Genomic DNA, 25,169 nt, shown 5'->3' with positions numbered 1-25,169 from the left:
GCTGAGTTTTCATATTTTTCCATTGACTTCAAAATATTTACAATTATTTGTTAAAGTATTTTTTTAGGAGCTTCATTAAAACTTTTGTCGGATAACTCTGCCATTTGTTTTATCTCAGAATTAGCATTCGTTGATTGTATTTTTTCACATGAATTGAGATTTGTTTTATCTCAGATTTAGCATTCGTTGATTGTATTTTTTCACATGAATTGAGATTGTCCTGGTTCTCAACATGCTAAGTGATTTTGACTGTACCCTGATACTTAAATATTATTTTTCAAGTCTCTGAGCCTTGCTTAAATCCTGAGGACAATATTGATTATTTTTAAAGGAAATTGACAGAGTTAGTTTAAGGCTGAAATTCCAATCTGCTTTCTGTGGGCAGTGAGTCCAATGTCAATATAGTTTTCAAATCTTTTCAAATCTGTTTGGATCTGTCCCAAGTATCAGTCATCTATTGGTCAGTCTGGAACCTGGGCTCTGGTCTAGTTGTTGACTTCTCACACATTTTGTTATGCTCAGGAATAAAACTATTTGTGCACAGCCTGGAGCTCATCCCCTGAACTTATAAACAACTTTGTAGGGTTGTTTTCTTTCATCACGGTCTTTCTGATACTATGTCTCAGATTCCTCTTTGGTCTTCTGACCTGTAATCTGGGGATCTGATGGCCTGCTGTGCTCTTTTGTGGCTATGCCCACATCTGAGTGCCACAGGCAGAAGAACAGAGAGATAGAAAGATTGAAAGCAACGGAGGCTTACCCCAGCTTTCTGGGATCGCAGCTTCCTTAATAAGAGAAAAAGATTTCCCTCCTTTTGAGCTGTGGCCCTACTGGGCCTCCATTGCTATTAACATCACTTTCATTACTGGATTGCTTGCAAGACTGGCACACAATAGAATGATGAATTTAAAAAAAAAAGGAAGAAAGAAAACAAAAAGCAAAACAAAAATGGGGATATCATTACTGCTCTGAGTGTTAGGACTTCCCTCTCCTACTCCTTAAGCCAGAACTAGAATCCTTCTCCTAAAGGTCCAAGGTGTCTGCAGTCTTATGTCCACTTCTAACTTTTGGGTGACGTTGAGATCAAATTGGAGGATACCAGAGAAAAAATAAAATTATAAACTCACTGCCCTCTCATGGATATTTCATGCTCCTCTCTTCTACACGGTACTATTTACTCTATAGTCATTGAATAGCCATCTCATGGATACCATACATGTTTTATGGATGCATTTCATCATTTCATATGACATACCACATGGCATGTGCTTACACCATCTCACCTAAAACGAGAACTACAATAGATTCCTTTTCAATGCAATTATATCCCTATATAATCCTTATTTACTGAACAACAGATTAGTTTTTGTGTAGATTAGCTTCTGAGCCAGACTGCCTCACTTTTTTTTTTTTTTTAAGACAGAGTCTCACTCCATCACCAGGAGCCAGGCTGGAGTGCAATGGTGCAACCTCGGCTCACTGCAACCTCTGCCTCCAGGGTTCAAGCAATTCTCCTGCCTCAGCCTCCTGAGTAGTTGGGACTACAGGTGTGCACCACCACACCCAGCTACTTTTTTTTTTTTGTATTTTTGGTACAGATGGGATTTCACCATGTTGGCCAGGATGGTCTCGATCTCTTGACCTCGTGATCCACCCGCCTCAGCCTCCTAAAGTGCTGAGATGACAGGCTTGAGCCACCGTGCCCAGCCGACTGCCTCAGTTTTAATGCTAGCTCTACTACTTAGCAGATGTAGGGTATGTACAGGTTGTTTGAACACCTTCTGCCTGTCTTTTCACATTTTAAAGGGAACAACAATAATGCTAGTATCTTATTTTCAGGAAGTTATTTGGTTAATGTGTAAGTGCTTCTCTTAGTAGTTGACATTCAGGAAATCCATATAAACTTTGTTGTTCTTATAGTTTTAAATAATAAGTATAGTTTTTTTTTTTTTTTACCATCTTGATTGTATGATCTGAAAAATATCCAGTAAAGTAGAAATATTAGAATATATCTGAAATCACTTTGTTCATTAAGACTTTGTAAAAATGCAGATGATCTCTTTCTAGTTTACGTTGCCACTTTCCCTTTTATCCTCACTACTTCCTTCAGTCCATTATGTAAGACAGTCCTGTGAAGATGCAGTGAGAATGACCCGGTCTCACCATTGCAGCAATTAAATCACATAATCAGAAAGCCAATTTCATTGCACTTTGAGAAGGTTATTAATCGTTGATGTACATATTTCAGAGAAAGTCAAACATTGGGCAGAGGGCAGATGCTGATAGTCATGCATCAGCCAGGATTCAAAGGAAACTTAAAACCAAGCTTCCTCAGGATGAAGATAACAATCAGAAGACTGATCCTATAATGTGAAAAAAAAGAGCAGACCATCTCTCACTCTTCCTTGTCCACTGAGGGTAGGTCACAAAGAGTATGCTTTGGAGTTTGCAGAGAATTATTAACCAGAATTTTTTTCCAGTAGTATCCCCAAAATTTAAGCAGAAAATCAAATGGAATATACTTTTATACTTGCTGCCTGGACAGAACAAGAACATAGCATAGTTCTGTTTGAAGGACATTCTTAATGATATCTAGCCTAGAGAAAGGAATATAATGGTTTGAGAAGAGGTTATGAAATCTGATCAAAAGTATGACCATGTAGGGATGTGTGTGTGTGTGTGTGTATCTACATATACTCTTAAATATAAGTATGAATGTACATACATATACACATATGTACATATGTGTATACATATATATGAACAATATTACTAGTTTAGTGTATCCTCTTGGTTTTGAGCACTTTGTTATCTTAAGCCTAAATAAATTTCAGCGTACAAAATCATTAATGTACCAGGCAGTAGCTGAGTGAGACATTTCCAGTGAAAAGCATCATCATGTGTTCTATACCAATGCCATGTTTCCAGTAACTGCTATGTATAAACACCCGATAATGGGATTATGAGCAGTTGACAATTATTAAAATGCATGATGTATTGGTAAGTTTGACACTCTAACATTTTGATTCCAAATTAAAAAAAAAAGTTTTGAATTCAAATGTTAGAACACTGGACCTAAACTGGCTTAAGCACAGACAATTTGGGTTCTTACGCAATGGAACGTTGAGAAGCAGGGCTTAATTTTGGCCTGGCCAGAATCAGAGCTCTATGGTATCATCAAGGCAAGATTTACTATATTTGTTGCCTTTATCTTGAAGTTTCAGCCTCTATGTGGAAGCAGTGGGTACTAAGGAATTTATTTGGGGAATAGTGGGAGCACCATGGGGCAGTCTACCCTCAACAGGAAAACTATTTCATCATTGTATTGTTTAGAATTGCCAACGAGTAGTGATAATACAAGCCACCCTTTCAGCAGTTTTTAGTATTGTGCATACATTACTGCCTGGACCTAGAGTGTACAACCACTCTTTCCATTCTCATATTGTGTGGAAGGAACATGATGACAGTGATTCCACCCACTATATTCTTTCAGAAAGAAAGATACCTGCTTTTCTCTCAGACATCTCAATACAACTCTTACTGTGTCTTGATCTCTTTAACATGGGCCCCATGTGTTTCTGAACCCATGCTTTGACCTAGAAGATTGTTCTCTACTGAGTGGCTTAAGCCAAGCAGCGCCTATGCTAACTCTACTCATGCCATAGAAGATAGGAGAAGGAAAGAGGTGGCTTCCCCTAATTTTTTTTTTCTTTTTCTCTCTCCCTCTTTTTTTTAACTAAAAGAAGGATAGAGGCGAATGGATGCTGCACAGTTTAGTCAATTTATCTTAAAATTCTTTATGTATTTTGTCTAAAGGATGTAGTATAAGGATGAAAGTGTTGATTATTACATGCACCCTGTAGGTAAGAAGTACATAGAGTTAGTATTCCAGGCCCAGAGAGTTGCAAGGGTAGAATTGCTAATTTCTTAATCTTTAACTTTGTTACAACAATGTAGATTAGAGGGCTACATATTTGATTCATTCCTCTTTCAACAGAAACAGACAAAACAACACAGTACTCAGAGAACATGTGCCACTTAATTACATCTATCTATCCTGACTCTGTGACCAACGACATGCATGGAATTTTCAATGGGGTCCATGGTTTCATGTGCATATGGTTAAATATATGAACTTCTGTTTATTGTTTATTTTTCTTGACAGGTTGAATCACAACAATAAAAGGCAATTAAATGCATCTTTGAGAAGTAATGGCACTACTGATTTCAACTGTGTAATATACATCCTATCAAGGCGTATTTTTCCACGTGTGTGGACTCTATAGAAAAAAGTATGGGAATTGTATGGTATTATACCACTTTACCACTTGCTTATTTATAGCAAACCTGACTTGACAGTTACGGACTATATCAGAAACTGACAATCGGTCCATGGGTTAAATCCAGCCCACTTCTTGTTTTTGTAAATGAGGCTTTGTTGAAACACAGCCATACCCATTCACTTATGTATTTTCTGTTGCTGTGTTTGGCCTTCAATAGCTCAAAAATTTTAATAACTGCAATATTTCCTTCTATGAGAAAGGTTTTTCAATACTTGGGATGTATGATTGGCTGACATTTATCAGGCACTTACCATTTGCCAGGCACTAAGGTAAATGCACTAAATGCATGATATAATTTTATTCTTGCGACGAACTTACAATGCATTACTACAATTTTTCTAGAAATAAGAAAAAACAGAAATCAAGAGATAAAATAAGTAGCCCAGTGTCACATAATCAGCATGCAGAGAGTTGCAAATGAAAAGTAGATTTATTTTTGAAATTTAAAACCAATTCACTTAACCACTACTTCCTCACATTCTGGAAGTTTTCTAATTTCTACTAGGTGCAAAAATAAGACATTTAAATTAAGCAATATGGAGTAATGTAAAGCGCTTTTGAATTGGGAAACAGAAATCCCGGCTCTAGGCCTGATTTTGCCATTAGTTAGATGTAAGAATAAAGAAATCACTTTAAATTTCCTGACATCAACTTCTCTCTAAAATTTGGCATTACTCTGAGATTAACACTGATGCCTCTTTTAATTCTAAATATCTAAGATGCTCAAATACCTAAAAAAAGAAAAAAAATCCTGTTTCTAAATAATAAACAATATAATCTTATTAAACTTTCTTTTAACTAATCTATATGAGATTAGTTTCATGACAAGAATAAATTTATTAATGAAAATTGGACTGGTTCTGATTTGTGTGTTGATTATTTGGCAATTTACCGTTATAAAAACTTGTCCAAATAATTAATTTGGGGGCAACTCTAGGGACAATATTAAGCTACATGGGGAAAATTATTTAATAAAAATAACTTGTTCTTCCCACTCATACTCCTCTGCCCTCACTAGATTTGATATGTTATCGTAGATATTGGTTTACATTTTAAATAATATAACATGAAAACTGGGCATGGTGATTCATGCCTGTAATTCCAGCACTTTGGGAGGCTGAGGCAGGACGATCACAAGGTCAGGAGTTCAAGAACAGCCTGGCCAATATTGTGAAACCTCAGCTCTACAAAAAATACAAAAATTAGCCTGGTGTGGTGGCACATGCCTGTAGTCCTGGGTACTCAGGAGGCTGTGACAAGAGAATTCGTTGAACCCAGGAGGTGGAGGTTGCAGTGAGGCAAGATAACACCCTTGCACTCCAGGCTGGGTGACATAGTGAGACTCTGTCTCATAATACTAATAACAAACATTTGACTCAGCAATCCCATTACTGGGTATATATCCAAAGGATTATAAATTGTTCTGCTATAAGGACACATTCACACGAATGTTCATTGCAGCACTGTTTACAATAGTAGACACCTGGAACCAACCCAAATGCCCATCAATGATAGACTGGACAGGGAAAATGTGGTGCATATACACCATGGAATATTATGCAGCCATCAGAAATGATGAGTTCATGTCCTTTGTAGGGACATAGATGAACCTGGAATCCATCATTCTCAGCAAACTGACACAAGAACAGAAAATCAAACACCTCATGTTCTCACTCATAGGTGGGTGTTGAACAGTGAGAACACATGGACACAGGGAGGGGAGCAGCACACACTGGGTTCTGTCAGGGGGAAATAGGGGAGGGACAGCAGAGGTGGGGAGTTGGGGAGAGATAGCATGGGGAGAAATGCCAGATATAGGTGAGGGGAGGAAGGCAGCAAATCACACTGCCATGTGTGTACCTATGCAACAATCTTGCATGTTCTTCATGTGTACCCCCAAACCTAAAATGCAATAAAATAATAATAATAATAAATATAATATTAAAAATGCAGTTATTTGTTAACAGGGTGAAATTATAGAACCATGCTCCCTCTTAATCGCATGTGATTCCTGTGGATATCATTCAGAACAGAAAACTCTGCTAACCTCCTAGCTTTGAAAGAATTCTGTGCAACTGCTGAGGGCACACTTTATATTCTCTCGTCTGGTCTATTGAGAAGGATCAAGAAGTTTGTTCTCACAACATTCAAATTTCCTCTCAGTACTTCTTATACACTATAGCAGTTAATTTCAATGAACGTTAACTAGAATCCTCTTCTTAGGGCGCAACCAGCTAATGCTGAGGAACACAGACAAATTGGAACAGTTTGACATATGTATTTGTCGTGATTTGTCAAAGACTGTACACAGCTGAGAAAAACAACAGAGATATAGAAAGATGAGTCTCTCTGTGTCATAAAGAAATCTATCAGCTAATCAGACTGGAAAAACTATTCCTGTGTCTATCACATAATGCAGAGATATTACGTGCCAGCTTTAAAGACAGTGACAAAGTTAGATTAGGGAACCAGTCCTCCTGCTGCTTCCATGCAGAATGGGCACTCTGCAAAACCATACAGAGTTTCTTCGGTGGAATTTTGTTGAAGGTACATATGTGCAAGGAAGTAACACATGGTTTCTAAGACATCCACCTGTGTGGATGTGCGTGTGCAGGTGTATGCGCCATCCATTTTCCTAAAACATAAGAATCAAGAGATGCAACTTTTATAAATCTAGAAAGGTAAAGCTGAAAAACGTTTACACAACTTAGCTCTTCTGCTGAACTGGGCTTAACTTTACCATACACATAAAACATCCTGGAAACTCTGAGTGAGAAAATACCCTCAGGCCATATTCTTTGGCAAAAGCTGGCTCCTAATGTCTAATCGGCCTGTATAATTATATAGCTGACATTTAATGTATTCAAATGCTAACCTTGCTGTCACTATGGCAGTGGTGGTGTGTTTAGTATGCGTGTGAATGTGTGAGTATTTCCAAGGCTTATTTGGAACCACAGCACAGTGGCTGAGGTCAGATCACCCTGCTCAGTACAGTCCTAACAACATGACTAAAAATAAGTGAAAATATCCGAAATAATTCAATTTGTTATTCTCAGAGTCAATGTGCACCTGTGTCCACTTAGTTTATATTACCTTATCAATATACTATTAATTCTACTTTAATAATAATACTATCTCTGAGTACCATTTTTCAAAAGAAGTATTTCTTCCTGGGACTTTGAATGAACGTTCATTCTTAGAAAGGATTTTATTTCAAACTTAGGAAACATTTATACAATAAATCATCTGTTAGATTTAAAATTGCACCACCTAGTTATATTTATATTCATGACTATAATGTGACTTTTTCACTTCACATAGGTCTGTGCCGCTTGCAACCTCAACCTTTCCAAGTGACATTTTCATTTAGAATCTTATCTTTCTATAATTATTACTTTTCAGAACTCCCAGGGAGCGAACAAAAGCTTCCTTTTTGTATTTCCATTGTTATGTTTCTTTGAAGAACAAATTAAATTTCAATCCCAGCCAAAATAAACTTTTAAATAGCAAAATAAATCTAGAATTACGTGAAAAAAAAAATCTAGGGAAAGCTTGACTCTGGGTATCACAAGTTCAGGTGTATTTAAGATAATTTACTACTGTGTTTTCTTTTCTTTGTGTGAGGCTGTGGCACCACGTGCTCCCTTTGTAGTAGAAAAGGGAAGAGAGGCCGGACGCGGTGGCTCACGCCTGTAATCCCAGCACTTTGGGAGGCCGAGGTGGGTGGATCACGAGGTCAAGAGATCGAGACCAACCTGGTCAACACGGTGAAACCCCGTCTCTACTAAAAATACAAAACATTAGCTGGGCATGGTGGTGCGTGCCTGTAATCCCAGCTGCCCAGGAGGCTGAAGCAGGAGAATTGCCTGAACCCAGGAGGCGGAGGTTGCGGTGAGCCGAGATCGCGCCATTGCACTCCAGCCTGGGTAACAAGAGCGAAACTCCGTCTCAAAAAAAAAAAAAAAAAAAAAAAAAGAAAGAAAAAAGGGAGAGAGAACTAAGATCTGAAAAACATCACTAAAAATGAACTGAGGAAACTAGTTAGTATATCATTCTATCCTGTCCTGAAAAAAAAGATATAAAGCTGACTTTTTTTTCCCAGATTACCTTCCCATCTCTATCTCTTACATTTACTCATTTTCTATTAGTGTTAATGATCTGATGGTATGTAGAAGTCTATAGTCTGAATCTATACGGTGAACTTCACTGGCTCAACATACTGTAAAAAAGGAACAATCCCCTTGGTGTATGGGGCTATTTACCTAATCTTCTCTGGATGCTATTTGCCTAATCTCTTCCTAAATATCTTGAGACTATGGAAGTAAAACAGGCAATTTCATTCACTATACATAACTGATATGTCAAATGGGCTTCCGTGCTCTACAGTTATTAAAGTTGTTATTTGACTCTCACATAAAATGACTTAATAAGCCCACGTGGATCTGTCCCTGCAAGTTGCCATATTATAAAACCTTTTTCCCCACTCAGTTCATCACACTGCTAAAATAAACTGCCTTCTCTTCTCTTTGTTTTGGCTTCCCCTGTGTTTTCTTTTGATTTTCCTGTTCATTTCATCTATTTTTGTGCTTGCTTCTGAATTCTTACCTTTCCTCCTGCTGAGCGTAAACACACCTTCAGGCTGTACTGCTGGTCAATTAAAGAGAGAAATAAAAGCCAAGCTATTTAAGTAAAGAAGCTATTGCATTCTGACTCTTAAGAATAATGGAAATGCAATATCATGAACACATGCATTCACAGGAGCTCAAAATATTCTAAATGAAGTCAGTAAGTGCATTGTGAAGGATGTCTGAAACAACATTTGGCAAATTCTTCTCTAAAGGGGTCTGTGTGTTCCCTAATTTGGTAAAATTTCTCTTACCCCAGGCCTACCACAGTGTTTACATAGTATTGTTTTTGTTTATAAATTGGCTCCTTGTTTTACTGAACATTAACATTTTATTAGTTTTATAATATTTATTGTTTTTCTAAGTTTTTTTTTTCTGCTTTTGTTTTTGCTTTGTTTTGACCTGTAATTACTTTACTCATTTGGTCCTATTCTTCCATTCCCTAGTTCCCTTTTATAACTTCTTAAATCCTCAATTTTAACTTGTTACATAAATATAATTATACACATACAAACTAATCTAATGAGTTAGAAAAAAATCATGTTGGTACTATCCCAGAACTGCAATGCTGATAAAATATTCTGAGGACCCTTGTGTCAATATTAGCAAATGTAGAGGGATTATATTGATGCTGGGTGCTAGAACGAAGGTCTTCTGATGCAAGAGTTATTTTAATGTTCGATATCACAGCACATTTTGTGGTCAGTGGGAGAAACAGCCCAGGATATGAATTCTTATCTTGAAAATAAGAAAATAAAATGATGCTTTATTTTTTTACATGTTGACATATTTTTATCTATCAAGATTTTTGGCAGCTTTTTTTCCTTCTATTTATAAATAGAGAATCTGGAGCTAAAAGAGGGAAGTGAGCGTTTAAAAGACATGTGATTGGTAGATTTTTAAACTTGGCTTAAACTTTGGAGTCTTGACATCAAGTCCCTGTCTACTTTACTGTCTTTCAGGCTTGCATGGCACTGAATTTCAAAATATTTCAGTGATCAAGCGCCTACTCTCTGAGATCAGATAGATTTGGGTTAATATTCGATTTCTCCCATTTTGTAGTTGTGTAATATGAATTAGGTAATTTATCCGATACTCTAATATCTCAGATTTTTTTTTTACCTTTAAAGTTGGAAAATAATATTGTATGCCTCAATAAATTTTTATTTTGAAGTAAAATAATAGATATACTTGACATATAGTAAGAGCTAATTGAATGTTAGTTATAATTATCATCATTATTATTGATGATGATATTAAGAGGCAGAACCACTAAGCCAATTACTTTTGGGGTTAATTATGTCATTCCACAGGTACTCTTTTTTTATTATCATATACATGGGTAGCATAAAAATGGTTATAATGACAATATTTCAATTTGTGGGGCTAATATAAATGTTATATAAAGAACAATGCTTGACATTCCACTAAGGCTAGCAGAATTCACCTTGCAGAATTTACCTAGATCATAGGTACCAGTCAGGGTTCTCCAAGTACAGGGACTTGGAATTATAATATAATACATTATATAATATATTATGTATATATCTTATATCACATACAGTTGACCCTTGGACAAAATGAGTTTGAATTGCACAGGTCTACTTACATGTGGATTTTCTTCTACCTCTGAGGCAGCAGGAACAGCAAACACCTCCTCCTCCTCAGCCTGCTCAATATGAAGACAATGAGGATGAAGATCTTTATGATGTTCCACTTCCACTTAATGAAGAGTAAATATATTTTCTCTTTCTTACGATTTTCTCAATAACATTTTCTTTTCTCTAGCATCTTTTGCCTTAAGAAAACAGCATATAACATATAACATATAAAATATGTGTTAATCAACTGTTTATGTTACTAGTAAGGCTTTTGGTCAACAGAGGGCTATTCCTAGTTGCTTTGCAAGTCAAAAGTTGTACAAAAATTTTCTACTGCGCCAGAAGTAGGTGACCTAACCCCTGCATTATTCAAGGGTCAAATGCATATATAAAACCTGTTGAAGTTTTATCTCTGTACATAATAAAATTAATTTTTTATTTATTCATTTTAGAAAAGATTTAAGAAACCAGCTTACATGACTGTGGGACTGACAAGTTTAAAATCCAAAGGGCAGGGTGTCTATGTTACATTCCTGAGTCAGGATTTCTTCTTATTCTGGAAACCACAGGTTTTGTCCTTAAGACCTTCAGCTGATTAGATAAGGCCCACCCCAGCTAAAAGGATTAATCTCCTCTTCTTTACTTATGCTCAATTGATTGTCAAAGTTAATCACATCTACAGTGATATCTTGAAGGATATTTAACCAAAAACTGGACATTGTAGCCTAGCAAAGCCGTAAAATTCGTCCTCCGATGTTTTGGTGTAGACAACTAGTAAAGGTATTGGTGGTAGAAACTGAAGACAATTTGTTGCTGTTGTTATTACATTTCAGCAAAATAAAATTTAATTTTAGTTCATTTGCACATTATGGGTTAATTTCAAAATAATCTTTCAGAAAAGGGTCAATAATTTGTTCATGAAAGACAAAAGTAAAAATTATTTAAATATTCTGAATCTAAAGGGAATCAATTTTCAGATATAAAATCTTATACAATCAAGTAATAAAGTATGTTGATTTTACTTTGGGGGAGATAGTTTAATAGGATTGTTAAATAGCCCATGCTACTAAAAGGCTAAAAATCATTAATCTTAAGAATATCTGTTAGTAGAGTTTTTACACATTTTATTATTTTAATTCATATTGTTATTTTTTAGTTCTTTTAACTTTTATTTTAGGTTCAGGGGTTTATGCAACTTTGTTACATAGGTAAACTTGTGTCATGGGGCTTTGTGGTACAGATTATTTCATCACCCAGGTACATGGCCTAGTACCCAATAGTTATTTTTAAAAATTGTATTAGTCTGTTCTCACACTGCTGTAACTGGGTAATTTATAAAGAAAAAAGGTTTAATTGACTCACAGTTCTGCATGCTTAACAGGAAGCATGACTGGGAGGCCTCAGGAAATTTACAGTCATGGCAGTAGGTGAAGGGGAAGCAAGTACGTTCTTCACATGGTGGCAGGAGAGAGAGAGGGGAGAGACAGACACAGAGAGAGAGACAGAGAGGGGAGAGACAGACACAGAGAGAGAGACAGAGAGAGAGAGAGAGAGGGAGAGAGAAAGGTGGATGTGGCACACATTTTCAAACAGCTACTCACAGCAAGGGGATGTCTGTCCCATGATTCAATCACCTCCCACCAGACCTCTCCCCCGACATGTGGATTACAATTCGAGATTTGGTTGAGGACACAGAGCCAAACTATATCACCGATCCTCTCCCTCTACCTACCCTCCCACCTCAAGTAGGTCCCAATGTCTGTTGTTCCCCTCTTTGTGGCCATGTGCTCTCATCACTTAGCTCCCACTTATAAGTGAGAACATGCAGTATTTGGTTTTCTGTTCCTACATTAGGTTGCTAAGGATGATGGTCTTTATGTGCAAGGGTAGGGGTCCAGATCTACTCACATTAGTTAGACTCAGCGTAGTTTGTTGAGTGGTTAGGGCCTTTGCTTTTCACCTGTTCTGTCCAACCAGTGGGCTTTGGTAAGTTTCTACCTGTGTGTACCAAATATTTTATCAAAGTAAGTCCTAATGATACTATTCCAATAGTGGGAGGGTGTTTTCTAGGAGTAAATAAAGTAATACTTTAAATCCCACAGGACAATGCCTGACCTATATTAATAGTAGATATAAGTTAGCAATCTTAGTTGTTTTAACTGGTCTTCAATCTTTATGTAATTGGGTCAAAACTGGGACATATTTGATAGTGAAAGAGACATTTGTAAACATTTACCCTAATAAATAAAGCACAGAGCAGAGAGTCTAGGGCAAGTCAGACCACGTGGTTTACCTAGCCGTACTTGTATTTGCTGTGATTTTCCTTTTAGAGTTGGAGGTGCTTAACATTATGTTTCTTAAATTTTGAAGTTGTTTTTTTTTTCTTCTTCACAAGTGGTTAGTCATCACATACAGTTTGATTCTGGCAGCTAGGATGGACACGACTGCCTTAGGCAGACTCTATTCATTTCTTGTAGGTAGGTGGTGTTAGATAAAATTTAATTTGTCCTGAGGGTCCCTGCAGAAGGAATTTAGCTAGTTTAATGACACCAAATTCAATTTCTTGCTGCTTTTATTTAATGTGTAGATACACCCACATGGAGGCAAAATTGGCCAGCCAGGTTCAAATTACTGAATAAATGAAGTAATGCATTTCTTTTCACCTTTGTCTTTTCTGCCATGATAGGTTTCGTTTACAGCATTTGTAGCCCCAAATTCCAAAAGTTTGCTAAGACCAATTTATAAGGCATGAATGGTTCATGCCTTATAACTGAACTCAAAGTTCAATTAGAGAAACAACTCTGCAATAAGTGATATACAATAAGAAACTTGGTACAATTACGAGACATTATAGAACTCCAGTTCTCCAGTTAGGCAGTCTATGTAAGCCTGTTATACCTGCATCTGGTGACAAGCCTAAAGTCAGGAAGAACATAATCTGGGAAGAGCAAATAGATGTAAAGTAGAGGATACCAAAAAATAATAGGACCCTGTAAGGAAAACTGGAACCACATCTATATTTTGCCTCCAGAGTCAACGATGCAGGTGAGCCACAAGTAAGCAGCCCCTTCTGCACGGGTCTTAGCTCAGGATTCTCCACAGTTGAAGAAGAGATCCAATAAGTCTGGCTGCCATCCCCACTCACAAGATGACTTAGAACATTGGCAATTACATAAGAGAGTGGCAACAGTGCATTTCTGACGATGTCTTAGACTGTAAAAATGCCTGCTCCTTCACTTGCACCTATCTCATTTCATGAAATGTCTCTTGTGGCCAACTCACCCAGGCACCTGCTGGAAAAGGAATTTTGGGAAATGTAGTTGTAGCTCTAAGCTAAGCTGACATGCTAGAAAGTTACCCCAAATGGTTTTAATAAGATTCACATGGCTGAGGTACGCTGAAAAGTGCTTAACTGTTTGCTTCTCTGTAACTGTTCTTGTTGTCCAGGATCCAATGAAGTCTCTCGTGGCTAACCTCAGTGACCTTATTGTTTGACATATACCTTCTGCCAAAATCTAGCAGTGCCATGGCAAGACCACCATGTAAAGACATCATTCCTCCCTTCCTCCCTCACTTTAGGAGTAATACCTGAATCAAAATGGTAAAGAAATGATTTGGGGTCACTATCTGTTTAGAAGGCAGAGTGTAATTAATAATTAAAAATGCTGACTCTCGAGATTAGCCCAGGTTTACGCCACAGCTCTTTTTCCTTCTAGTTGTATCCCACAGGACAAGTTACTCAACCTCTCTACTTCAGCTTTCTCATCTATAAAATGGGGACAATAATCATTGTCAGGTGTTGGTATTAAGTATTTCAAACATAGTACTTAGATCACTGATATGCTTAATAAATCTTGACTAATGTAATTACAGTAGAAATTCACCCAAAATATATTTAGTTGTATAATATTCATCAAAGTCCTCATGGTTAATAAAATTAATCTTTTTTTGTCTTTTTAAGATAGCTTGATATTTAAAAGAAAATTCTATTTGGCTGTGAGTCACTGTTTTCATACCACACTTTATCATTTTTTTCACTATGGAATAATTTTTTCTTAAACTGCTTTTATTATTAAAGAAGCTGGCCTTGCCCATCTGCTTAAACCAGCATTCCAATGAATAAAATTAAGATGTTCATTATCCTCTTCCCTTCCCTTATTTCGTGGATTTGGACAAGTGTGTTTGGCCCTGAGAGAAACTGAGAGGTTAATCCATATTTTACCAGTTGATTATGGCTTTTAATAAATCACATTTCCTTGGATGGGCACAGTGGCTCATGCTTATAATTCCAGTGCTTTGGGAGGCTGAGGGAGGAGAATCCCTTGAGCCTGGAGTTTGAGACTAGCTTGGACAACATAGCAAGATCCCGTGTCTACAAAAACAAAATAAAACAAAATTAGCCAGGCGTGGTGGCATGTGCCTGTAGTTCCAGCTACTTGGTAGTTTGAGGCAAGAAGATTCTTGTGTCCAGCGGAAGTCAGAGGTTACAGGGAGCTATGATAGCATCACTGCACTCCAGCCTGGGCAACAGAGTGAGACCCAGTCTCAAAAAGAAAAGAAAAAGAAGAGACCACATATTTAAAAAAAAAATTTTTTTAGTTATGTTGAATACAAACACACCCACATACAGAAACTTTCCATTGAGTCTAGGAGTGACCAATATCCCCTAAATGTCAATCTCTTCATGTGTGAATAGAGCCAGCCTGAAACTCATTCTAGGGAGCACTACTCTGTACTCACACTTTAAAGTGTACCCACACTTTATTGATATGTGTTAACCAGATGTGGCTAGAAAACTAGGCAGCTGTCTTGCTGAGCTTTCAAAAGAGCAGATTGAAACTTGGAGCCAAGTTTGTCCATATTTGACCATTTTCACCTTGTGAAGTTGTGATGGAATTTACTACTATGCATTAGGTGGAAAATATGAGTAATTGCGTTTGCTTCAGTGAGTAAAATATATATTTTATTATTATTCTTAAAGTTGGGAAAATTTATGTTTTCTAGCTTTGTTGTACATAGATCAAAGAAGAGACCCTCATTTACGCCAGATTTCATGATATATTAAATGAGCTATTTTTGCTGAGATTATGAGGTAACCAAAACTCTTTTTAGTTTAATTTTACGTTTAACTGGATTCAGATTGCTTCAACTGAAGAGTCAAAGGGCCTGACCTCTAATTCATTAACATAATCAGAAGCACATGTGAGCTACTGGCTGCCAATCTGTTTGCAAGTCAGTGACTACAGGGTACACACAGCAGTCTTAGAGGTTTTACTCGGTGATATTCTGGGGATATTCTTAGATGCACAGGCAGGAAAAAAATTGGAGAAAGAAACAAATAGGAAGAAATAGCACCATGTAAACCAAAGTTTGCATACAAACTGGAATCCAGCTTTATATAAGGTTTAAGTCAATTGTTTCTTTAAGTGGAGGTAGACATGACTCTCTCCTTGCTGTTACAAATATTCATCCCTAGATTTTATTTATTCTACAATTTCTAAAAATTCTAGTAGCAGGTGGTCGTAATAGCTCCTCCTGAGACAAGTTCTCTTGTGGAATACTAGTTCTCCAAGCAAATTAACTTTTGGTAAGAATTTAAATAGGAGAGGAAGAAAATACAGGGCTTCAAATACGTCTCCTGATATACATGGAGAGGTTAGAAGAGCAGAAAGAAAATCCCTTGTTAAGATGAAACAAGAGCACATTAAAGTGGGTGACAGCTGAGCCCCGTCTGTTCCTTGGAGACTCTACCCTGTGAAGACTTTCCTGAATGCACTCCTTTCCAGCTTACTTTTTTTACTTTGTAAAACAAGTTTCATTCTTGTAGAGGATGAAAAAAGTATCAACCAAAACCTTAGAGAAATAGATTAGATACAGTACAAGTCCGACTTTTATTTTCTTTCCCTGCCATCGGGAAAAAGGAATCAAAATATATGAGATACCGTTAATGTTGCAAACACTGTAAAGAAATGAAGAAAGAGGTTGAAACCACTGACCCTGCAACATAGTAGTAGCAAGCTACTAGATACCATTCTTTATTCAGCAATATTATTTAATATTTACTGGAATGTCATAAAAAGGGATAGTTTGCATTTGTCTCTTTGGTTTTGGTATTGTAACTCCTCCTCCCCATTATAAGACAGCATCCTTATTGCTGATCCTCTCCAACGTGCCTGACTGCCTTGCTTATAGCTGTAATTAAACAAAGCGAGATTTGTCCCTCTAGACAAACTTCACCTAGAATATCTTGGTCATTCTCTTATTTACGTCGCTTTCTCTTTGCACTCTAATTCTCCAAATCATACTTCCGTATTGTACATAAAATGTATGTCTTTGTCTCACAAGTCAAGGACAAGAGAAATTTTGATGCATTTGTGATCCGGAAACATTCTTTATTCTTAAAATGACCTAAGAGAATAATTCTATTACTTCACCTATAAGCATTCTTTGTGAAGCTATTTCAATATCACCAAGGATCTCTTTGCCAACTTTTTTTCTTCCAGATATATTTAGATGCACCATATAGTTTTATTAACACACTCCCTCATTCAGTAACTGGTAAATAGCAATTATTCAATGTTTTGAATACACTGGTCTGTTATTTATTTAAAGCAGGGGAGCATACCTAATGGCCTAAATCTGAAAAGCCAATGCCAAATTTGCATAATTAATTTTTAGGAACCAGCATGTGTTGCCCATTTTGCAGAACATGTATCATTCATTCTGTGCTCATCTCCCTCTACTAATTACTTGCTGCATTTTCACCTTCCTTTGCCATTGCATTTCTCAAGTGAACTTTTTCTATCACTACCCCAAACTCTTAAGTTGCTTGATTTCTCAAATTTCCTGGGAGCACTGCTGTTATTAGCTGTTTTCTTTAACCCCTACATAATCCTTCCATCTGTCCTATTTCTGAGACTCAGACCAAGGGCCAATAGAAGGAGGACTTTACAGTCAGAAGGAATCAGGTTTAAATGTCTGCCAGCTACTACCTGTGTTAACATAAATAAACAGATAAATCCTACAGGGACATACTGTCCTCATCTATGAAATTAAGGTCATACCTTCCTTGTAAGATTCTTATTTGTAGAATAGTAGATTTTCAGTAAATATCCTTTTTTATACCTTTTTAAAATTTCTGTTGCCTTCCTCATTCCTGACTTTATTATTTGCTAGCTTCTTTTGCTTCTTTGCCCATGAATATGGCATCCTTTCATTTAACTCCATTGTTACTGCCCAGATGTGGCAAACACTCCTCTTCCAAGTGATTTCCCCCACAGCTCCCCAGTTATCATTATTATGAATTACACCCTTGAAAGTTGCAAAGTGATTTGTCATGTGTATGTCTCATTTAAATTTTTGGATGATCTGGCATTGAATGTATGAAAATATTTGTCTTTAATCTTTAGCTCTCTGCTGTAAATAGTCGAACTTTGTACTGATTCTTGATAATCTTGTTTCCCATTATTGTTTTGTCTAATGATTGGACAACAAATAGGTGTTTCCATTCTCGTATACCTGGAAAAGAAAACAGCCTTTAAAGTGAAGACTAATAATGGTTAGTGCTTTAGTGTCTTATTATTAATTCAACGTATGGTCCTGGGATCATCAGCAACAGTGTTAGAATGGGAGCTTGTTAGAAATGCTGAATCTCAGGCCCTATCTAGTCCTGGTGAATCTGCATGTTATATGATCCCCAGGTCATTTCTATGCACAGCAGATTTTAAGAACTGCTTTACAGCCCATTGATTCAAAGAGGTGAAAGTGATTTTTGAACTGGAAAAAAGTAAAAAAAAAAAATTGAGGCAATATTTAAATGTTATTCATGAACTAGGGAATGGTGGGGTAGGTGAGAGCTAAAAAGAGGTCTGAGTTTTTAAACCTCTCATAAGGTAAATGATAAACTAATTGCCAATATAAGTGACAACTGATGGCATCTGCTAACACAAAGGAGAAGGTAGATTTTTCTTAGAGCCGAATTGAAGCCATGAAAAATGTTGTTAGTAACCAGCCTGATGTTTTAAAGAAAGAATTACCAAGTGACATATTTCTAGATTAAAAGGAAATATTAAAACTGGCTTTCAATATTTAAAGCTTACTTAACTAAGAACACTTGCCTGACACTGACTCATGTCATTTTATTTCATTCTTCTTTTGATCCATGCAAATAGTTACAAGATTTAAAATATATTATCATGTCACCTTTTTGAATAGATTAGATAAAAGAATTTTTTAATACTGGGTGATGAACCCTATGGCCAAGCTTTCATAAGACTTGCAATAAAGCAGTGAATCTAGGCAAGAAGAAAGCCATATTTTCCTTTTTAAAATAATGAAAATGCATTATTTATACCTACTATTTCAATATTGTGTTCACTGATAATTAATGAGAAGTCTTGTGGCCACTTATTTGAGGTATTTCACTGCATGTAGGAGTTGTCCTTTTCAATTTTATTTATAGGATCAAAAAGTAGCAAACCATCAGTATTGCTTCACCTTTGATTATTAAGATGTGAAGGATATCATGAGAAGTATTAACTTAAAATCAAATTAGTCCTGGTCTGCTTTATTTTAAATTTACTCTGGTTTTTCCCCGCCCCGCTTTGCTTCACATTTAAAGAACTAGGTTCCTTTCCCATACTTGGTATGTAGTACATCTTTTTTCTCTGAGTTAATTCTCCGAGTCTGGTCTGTCAGCCAGTATAAACAACACTTGATGAATGAGACTCAAGGTGTTTAGTCACCTGAAGCAGCTGTTTGAAGTAACTCTACACACAGCCTGAGGCCTGTGTTTTCACAGCTGTGAGAACTCTTCAAAAGCTTTCCCTCTTGGCCTAGCTCTTTGCTGTGGCTTTAAACTCTTAGCGCAAAATCTGGACTATTTCAAAAGAGCAGAATGAAACTAGAGACAGTAATTTTGCATGATTTCAAGCCAAAAATGGCCTAAAATAAATAAATGAAGTACATTTGAAAGTGCTTTACCTAGGTGGGCTATATATCTGAGAACTGTTCTCCTTCCTACGTACCCATATTCTCTCTTAACAGGGAGATGTGTGGCTGAAACAATACGCTCTGTTTATATGGCAGTATTTTCATTTTCTGTTCTGATTCTATGACATTGAGGCTAAAATCTTATGAGCTTGGAACTACATGTACCTGAATTAAGCTCAGGGAATTGCTGGATGTTTGATAGAGTTCCAGGCTCATAAATCGACCTAAGGTGATTAAATATGGCATTCTTCGCCAGCCTGCTTAGGTGATTCAGGCTTTTGAAGTTCCTCTGATGTCTTCTATTGGCCTGGCAGGCTTAACTCATGGAGCAAGCTTAATGTGACCACTATATTTGTTATAAGGCTTCAGACTTGCTTTAGCTTGTTTCAACAACAGCTGTTTTTCTCCATTTTATATGTAATTTAAAAAGGCATAGTGGCTTTTTACAGAGAATCATGAACTTCTCTACTAGAAATATGTAAGGGCCATTTTTATTCAGAATGACAATCATGTTTTTTGTTCATTTTAATTTAGCAATTTTATTTCTGAATTTGGAAAATGACTATTTCCTTTTTGGAGCTACTTGGCACCATGTCAAGTGAAGAAAACTTGCCTTTTATACAATTTTCATGTGATTCGCAATATTCTTCCAATTAGTCTCCTCTACTTAGTTAAGCAGAATTATATGTACAGTTTATTCATTCACCTACAAATATGTCTTGTGTCTTGGAGATGCCAAACACTAGGTTAATTATGGAGAATGCAGATGATATACACAGTACTTACCACCACAAGGGCTAATATTTAATGGGAAAAAAAGATGCATTAAATAAGTAACAAAATAAATAATGAGTGTCTTACAATCAAGAAAAGTGCTACAAACGAAGGATCAGGATACACCAAGAGCAAACAATTCCCAGTGTCATCTATCTTCATTTGTCTGAGGTCTTTGATTTTAAGATCACATTACAATCAAAATAGATAATAAGCTGTTATTATATTATCATTGTAGTGCATTGGTTATTTGAAGAAACTCTACCTTTAGTCATTGTGGTTTGTACATTGTACTTTGACTCTTACATGTTTTCTAATATATTAAAATTAAAATTTACTTTTATTATCCTCAAACACATATATAAAATATTCTGAGTACCTGATGTAGAATTGAGACACTATGCAATTTATGCCACTTTGTTTAGCCATGGCTCCTGCTCTGAATGAGTTCTTAAGATAAAGGTAAAGGTAGGTTAAATCCACCCATTGATTTCTTAACCATTTATTGCACAATTATGATTGCCTGTTCTATGCCATATTTGTTTCTGGAAATATAAGATGAAAAAATTGCAGCTCTTCTATTTTTAAGCTAACAACAATTTTTGTAACTGATGAACCCTGAAGTTTTGATGGCCTTACAGGAGAGAACACATTACTGCTTAGGGTCACTGCCTGGTTTTTTTCACTTCTTGTCCCGAGGATTATTATTATTATTATTATTATTATTATTATTATTTTAAAAGATTGAAAAAAGAATCAAAAGAAGAATCCTATTTCATGATGAATGAAAATTATATGACCTTCAAATTTCAGTGCTATGAATAGTTTTATTGGCCTACAACCACATCCATTCATTTACATGTTGTCATTAGTTAAAATGGTAGAGATGTGTAGTTGCAACAGAGGCCACAGGACTCACACAGCTGAAAATATTTACTATATAGTTCTTTGTAGAAAAAGTTTCTTGAGTCCTGATCTAACTTAAGAGAAGTTTATTTCTTATTTTTAAAGCAGTTGTCCCAAGCCGTAAGTGTTCCTCCTCAAAATAGTGATTCGGGGAGCTAGAGTCTCTCTACTTCTGGTTTCTGGTAGTTGTCTTTAACATGTTGTCTCACCATTGCTGTACTTATTTAAAAGAGGTTATAGGGAAAAGAACATAAAGCATGATGCATGAGCATTTTTTTCTGAACCAGGCCTGGAAATGGTACACATTGATTCAGCTCTAAATGTTTTAGCTGGAACTCAATCCTGTAGCCACACTTCACTGGAGGTGAGACTGGGAAATGCAATCCAGCTATATGACAAGGAATAAGAGGAAAAAAATAATAGCCATCAGCTACCAGCCTCTATATAATCTTTTCCCTAAAAGGTCTTAACAATTACAGAAAACAAATATGTAAGAAATATTATATTATCCTGTTAAGTTACTTAATAGAGTTATACTACAGGAAGGATAGAGGTAGGGAAACGAAATTATTTAAAGATTTCTAAGAGTGGTGAAATCAAGAAGTTTACTGCAGAGAAAAGATAGAATATCATCTTAAAAAATGATATTATAAGTTCCATCATAGTTTATAGAATGCTAAAGAAACTTAGAAATGCTATTAGGAACATTTAACTTTCATGTGTGTATCAAGGAAGTATTTACAGAGAGGCTATTATTTTTATGATAAAAGTAGCCGATTACTGTTTATTGAGCACACATTAAACATAATAGAATATTTCCATGTATTAAATATTTGTCAATCATTAATGATTTGTAAGTTTTTATCCTCTATTTTATCAGTTAAAATACTAAGATGAATTTAAATATTTTTAAGTTCATCTCTCTAGCAAATCGAGACTTTAAGCCATATCTTTCTGAGTCCAAAACTTATGTCCTTGGCTAATCAGTTACACTGTATGTACAGAAAGACAAATAGAAAAGGGCCACCCCTTGGAGAAAGTAATTTCTATGCAAATAATGGGGTTTGATAAAATACAATACAGAAGAACAGCAGATAATTACAGGTGACTGGAATATGTGATACAATTTGGGGAGAGGTAGATGATGAGGATATAAAAGGCTGGTTGGGTTTTAGTTGTGGAAATTCAGGAAATGTTTTTATGTAGGAGAGTGTCATGATCAGATCTAGGTTTTAGAGAAATAACTTAGACATTCAAGTGAAGGATGTATTTGACTGGAGGAATGATTGGATATTTGAAGAGGCAGATAACTAAGCATATTTAGGGGACAGTGTAAATTTTCTTAAAAATATTATTCATGAAACAGAAGGTTGATTATAATGTCCCTAAACAACAAATATTTTAATGTCTTTCATTTCAGGATAGAAAGAACAAAGTAGTAGAAGCTTTTGAAAGTCAGCTCATTTTTTTTTATTTGTATGTGATAGATTTCATCAGAGTACCAAAGTTACCATGGTCAAACTTGCAAAGTAGCTCGGATGCACAAAACACTTTCAAAAGACTAAGATTTTCATTATTTTCTTAGGTGAAACTTTTATGGACCTGAAAACAGCAAAAATGAAACCCCTCATGGACACTAATGCAAACATTACCTGGCATTTGTACAAAAATTTTATGAGCTCTTTCTCACCGTAAAGGGCAGTGTTTTTTTATTACTCAATTTAATTAAAACTTGTTCCAGAGACCACCTATGCAACAACCAATTCTTAGTTTCACCGTTCTAGCAAAGATTCTTACATCCCTAGTCTGGCGATCTTCAGCATTTTCCCTTACGCTCCTTTGCAGGCTAATGGAACAGACTACCAGTCTTCTTGAGAATGCTGTATCTTTACATCAGCATTTTCCACCTGGTCAATATTATTTTGGCTTACAGATTTCATGTTTTTAAGACCTGGTATTTCTTCATACAGTTGATTAGCTTACAGCTACATTGTTCTAAATTTTTAAATATAAAATTGAAAAATTTTATATTTGCTCTATTTTTCAAACATAAACATGCTTTGGATGTTAAATCAATAATATAAAATTTGAATTTGTTTTACTCTAAAGCTATTCTATGACAATAGGACCCTAGGGTATGTGTATGTTTTCTGAGCTACACATAGTTGCATTTTCTACTTTTCCATGCTGCTGTCAAACATGGTTTCTCTTAAAATGATCTCTTATGAGCAAGAAATTGCCTAAGATCTTTCTTTTGTTACTGCCATTGCCATTGATCAATGTGATTCCTGCTATGTAATAATCAAATAGTAAATTTTAGCTAATATTTTTAAGGTGGTAATAATGTTATATTTTTCGAAACAGGAATCATGAAGGTTTGGATGGGGACGATGGTTTGAAAAGGATCAAGATTACCACCTTCCTTTAGCACTATAGAAACCATTGCTAATATTAGCAAAGTTTATATATTGATATATGTGAATATGTAAACACATAGATATGGACGTGAAGTGTAAATATATACATATATCTATGTATATTTATAGGATGGAACTATCTAATAAGCATTAATATTAATATCTGTAATAAGATTTGATACCCAATCATCACCATCTGTCTTAGGTCAGATTTTCAACAAAACAGGATTTGAGAGAAAGATCTGAATGCAGGAAGGATCTGTGAAGTTTCCTCCCTGGATAAACACCTTAGATAAAGTATGGACAAAGAGATTAGACAGAAGGAGATACTGAATTATTATGCTGTCACAACTGAGGCCTTGGAAGATCCCACAGGGAACTCAGACATTTGCATGGCCTCTTAGACGTACCCAAATTGAGGCAAAGGGGCTGAACTTTTGTAGACTAATTAAGTGGTTATTGCTACAGTTACTGAATGTGGCCCAGTCCCCAAGGCAGGATGATAACCTTGGGTGAGGTAACTCCCTTCAATTTAGGATAATCCTGGGAGAGAGATTCAGCTGTAGACTATCAGAAGCCAATATTCCTAGGATATGAGAGAACATGTACTTTGAGTTCCAAGGGTTTATTTGGGCTTACACCACAAAATCTACTAAAGTTGACCTTTTGCATCATTCAGACCCCCTTACTTCCTATAGTAAGTTTGTCTAAACTGGATCTAGCTCTTTCACAATTCTAGTCAGTCACTTCCTGTGGGCATTTACCAAAAAAATAAGATTAGTAGGGTGAAATAGAGTCTTCATTAATACAGCTGCTCTCAGGGCTACAATGATACCATTACCCTCCTCAAACACCCATTCTAGATTCCACATGCCTTGGCCAGCACCTCTCCTGGTCTCAATGACTTCCCTAGTAGGGTGACACAGACTATAAGCCCCTGATAATCACACACGTATCAGACAAATGTTGTTGCACTTATCTATTTACTGTTGGAACAAATGACCCAGTGGATCACTAAGTAAAACATGTGTATTTTCCTGACTCCTCTGAGCAATAACAGTTCTGTCTCCTCACGATGATCACAGTCAATAACCCTTGCCAGAATGGTGACCCCTTTTCTCACCCCTGGTCTGTTGGCAAGAGGAGCTCAAAGTAACCGGATGGCAGTCAAAGATGAACGTTTAATGAGACTCTTGCTTTGTCCCCTACTAGTAGTATCCTTATTCCGAGAAAGATATTCTCTAAACTGACAAATCTCAGAGTTGCAGAGACAATGCACAGATTCTCCCAGTGGGTTACCAGATATAATGACAAGTGAAATAACTCCTATGTCTATCTGGATCTTGGACCCATTCATTAAATATATTGGGGAGTTCAGCACCATAAAATGATAATTAGTTTTGAATATATACTGCATGCTGGAGAATGGTGCCCCATTCTTTATATTACTATCACCAAACTGGTCTTCATCTGTACTTGCAAAAGACTATTTCATTTTTCTTACAGGTAGAC

The sequence above is a fragment of the Saimiri boliviensis genome, chromosome 5 (genome assembly GCF_048565385.1).
Source record: "Saimiri boliviensis isolate mSaiBol1 chromosome 5, mSaiBol1.pri, whole genome shotgun sequence".
Taxonomy (NCBI): Eukaryota; Metazoa; Chordata; class Mammalia; order Primates; family Cebidae; genus Saimiri; species Saimiri boliviensis.
This window is presented reverse-complemented; position numbering follows the sequence as displayed.